The sequence below is a fragment of the Carlito syrichta genome, unplaced genomic scaffold, assembly GCF_000164805.1.
Source record: "Carlito syrichta isolate Samal-C Ts95f unplaced genomic scaffold, Tarsius_syrichta-2.0.1 Scaffold303646, whole genome shotgun sequence".
Classification (NCBI taxonomy): domain Eukaryota; kingdom Metazoa; phylum Chordata; class Mammalia; order Primates; family Tarsiidae; genus Carlito; species Carlito syrichta.
Genome location: NW_007247742.1, coordinates 1,154,127 through 1,157,924, shown reverse-complemented (window position 1 = coordinate 1,157,924; position 3,798 = coordinate 1,154,127).

Sequence of the window (3,798 nt, the reverse complement as noted above, 5' to 3'; positions counted from 1 at the left end):
GGCGGCGGTGGCCGGGAGCGGCCACTGCACTCCAGCTGGGCGACAGAGTGAGACTCCAACTCAAAAAAAAAAATTAAATCTAATCAGTCTTTAAAGTTTGAAATTCAGGTCAGGCACGGTGGCTCAAGCCTGTAATCCCAGCACTTTGGGAGGCCAAGGTGAGGAGATTGCCTGAACCCACGGGCTCGAGACCAGCCTGGGCAACTTGGCAAGACATCATCTCTACAATAAATTTTAAAAATTAGTGGTAGCGCGTGCCTGTAGTTCTGGCTACTTGGAAGACTGAGACGGAAGGATCGCCTAAGCCCGCAGGTCGACGCTGAGATGGTGATAAGCGTGCCACTGCATTCCAGCCTGGGTAACGGAGTGAGATTCCTACTCAAAAAAAGTTTGAAATTCAAATTTACACCTTTAGAAAGTATCTTTATTTTTTAAAATCATGCATTGTCATTTCAAATAAGTTTGTAATTAGAAAGTAGCATAACATGTATGGGCTGCTATTGCATCATTTCATATGATTGTGAATGAAATTATGTTTCTCAAAGACATGCTATGATATCACACTGTTAACTTGTAAACACTCTTCTGAGTTTTAGTCCCCAGAGGTAGCGCTCTGCCTAAAATCAGAAGTGTGCAGCTGGTTCTTCCAAGCACATGGCCAAGACTTGCCAGCATAGCTGTGGATCTCATACCAAAGAGGTGCAGCTCATCTGTCTCAGGCTTCACCCCTGAGAGCCTGTTATGGTGTGGAGAGAGCTGCTCCTGGTAGCTTCCCTGCCACCCTTAAGTTTCCGGGAATAGCTGGGCTCGGTGGCTCAGTCTGTAATCCCGCGCTTTGGGAGGCCGAGGTGAGTGAATTGCCTGAGCCCGTGGGTTTGAGACCCACTTGGGCAACTTGGCAAGACCTCATCTCTACAATAAATCAAAAATTAAGCCGGGTTCGGTGGCTCAGCTGTAATCCCGCACTTTGGGAGGCTGAGGTGAGTGGATTGCCTGAGCCCGTGGGTTCAAGACCCGCATGGGCAACTTGGCGAGACCTCATCTCTACAATAAATCAAAAAATCAACTGGGTGTGGTAGCGCGCGCCTGTAGTTCCAGCTACTTGGAAGGCTGAGGCGGAAGGATTGCCTGAGCCCAGTAGGTCAAGGCTGCAGTGGCTGGGAGTGTGCCACTGCCCTCCAGCCTGGGCGACAGAGTGAGACTCCAACTCAAAAAACAAAAAAGTTTCCGGGAGTAGCCTCTGCAAAATATTTATGATACAAGGGGGTAAGGAAAGGTGTGCTGGTTACTACCTTAGGTTGCAGGCATGAAAAGAAGGGACAATAGGGTATCATCATACAAGAATGACACAGTCACCTACAGGAGATTACAGACCTCAGATCCTGGTCCAAAGCCTGCTTGTTTCTGACACCTTGGACCCTACAAGACCCAGGACTGTTGCCCACAGGGAAACAGAACACATAGTTCATCTTTAGGACATGAGCTATTGTCCTAGGTCTGGACTGCCTCACTCTGATGCTACAGCTTCTAACAGCAGATCAGATGACTTCGACCCAAGGGTTCCACCAAAATGAAAACTTCACACTTGGGTTGGGGGTGGGGGTGTGAAACTGGATATCTATTTGTTACATCAATTTAGTATCTTTATGGGGTAGGAAAGGGGGACAGATGGAAGAGAATGAAGAGGTGTGAATGTTAGCTCCAATTATAGAGTTCTGGTAAAAGAGTTTGCACTAGACAGGAGTCCATGTGCCTGGCACCCCCGGCCTAAGAATTGGGTAGTCAGAGGCAGTTCTTTCTGCACAAGTAACCACATTGTGTCTCTTGGCTCTACCAGATCTGACCACAAAAGACTGGCCCAGAAAGTGACCCAAAGTCAGACACACAGGACACATCAGCAGCATTGGAGGAGTTCTGGCATGAGAACTTCACATTAGACCGTGAGCAGGCAGGCTCATCAGAGCCTGGTTTGGGAGAGACTGAACTTGAGGCACACAGTGGGAAAACGAGAGAGGCAGAAGCCAAGCTGACTGTGAAGCAGAGAAGGTGGAGCCTGAGAATGGCTGACTGAAAAGGAAGCAACAAAACAACAATGTTCCCGTGACCCAGCAGCCACTCTGGTCACCCCACCTGAGAGGACTTTGCAGTCCTGCACAAAAGCCTGAAGGATTCCATGAGTGGCTCCTCAGTAAACTGAAGTTGCCTGAGAGTACCTTTAACTCTTCATTGTCTGTCCTGAATCCCGTGGCATCGTCTGAGAAGGGAGTTAAGAAGAGCTATAAGAAAAGACCAGGACTAGCCGGACTCGGTGGCTCAGCCTATAATCCCACGCTTTGGGAGGCTGAGGTGAGTGAATTGCCAGAGCCCGCGGGTTCGAGACCCGCCTGGGCAACTTGGCAAGACCTCATCTCCACAATAAATCAAAAATTAGCCGGGCGTGGTAGCACATGCCTGTAGTTCCAGTTACTTGGAGGACTGAGGCGGAAGGATCGCTGGAACCCAGCAGGTCGAGGCTGCGGTGGCAGGGAGTGGTCACTACACTCCAGTCTGGGAGATAGAGTGAGACTCCAACTCAAAAAAAAAAAAAAAAAGAAAAAGAAAGACCAGGACTTTTTGCTTAATTCAGAACACAGAAAGGAAAAGGAAAGATGAAGGTTACATTACCCCTCCAAATCAGTCTGAAAGAGAGCAGAAGTTTGATAGGAATTATGGGTCAAAGTAGCTATGGAGAAGAGAGGAAAGCAAACAGAACCTGGGAGGGGAGAAATGGACTCTGTTTCTGGCGTAACCTGCAGAAGGCCCATTGGCAAAATCAAGTATATGTGTGACAAGTGTTTTCCATGTCGCTCCCTGCACACAGGGCAGGAGAGAAGGGAATGGTCCACAGCAAGGGAGGAAACTGCAGATGGAATCTTAATAAGACTGCAGTATGAAACATGAGTCAATGATAAAAAGGAAACAAGAGAAAAACAGATCTCAGAGCTTAGGGTCTCCAGGGCTGGGGTCAAAGACAGAAGCTGCTTTGGGCTCTCAGATCCTCTGGAGAACCACAAAGTTCGAGCAGTCTTTCGTTCTTCTGTCCATTCAACAAATATTTACTGAGTCCTGACTATGTGTTAGATCCTGGGTAAATAAAGGAGAGAAAGGTGTGGCTCTTGTTCCCAAGAAGCTGGCCCTGGTGGTAGAAGAGGCAGACACTATCAATCACGTGACGACGTTGTATTATCTTCCTATTGCTGCTGTAACAAGTTACATTGGATTTAGTTGTTTAAAATAACAAATTTATTATCTTGCAGTTCCGAAGGCCAGAAATCCAAAGCCAGTCTCTCTGAGCTAAAATTAAGGTGTTAGCAGGGCTATGTTTCTTTTTCCAGGCTCCAGGGGAGAATTTGCATTCTTGTCTTTTCTGGCTTCAGGAAGCTGCTGGCTTCCCTGGCTTGTGGCCCCCTTCCCTCTTCAAAGCCAGCAGTGGCTGCCTGTGTCTTTCTCACATCACATCACTCTGAAACTAACTCTTCTGAGTCCTTCTTCAACATTTAAGGACTCTTTTAATAACACTGGGCCCACCTGGATAATCCAGGATAATCTCCCTCTTTTAGGCCACATGACTATCAGCCTTCATTCCATCTGCAATCTTAATTCTCCATCACCACATAAAATAACATATTGACAGGTTCTGGGGATTAGGATGTGGACATCTTTGGAAGAGGGGGCCATTATTCTGCCTACCGCAAACATGAGGCATGTTATAGTAGAGATGGCTCTGTGGGAGATGGTTGCAAGCCAGGCCTGCAAGCT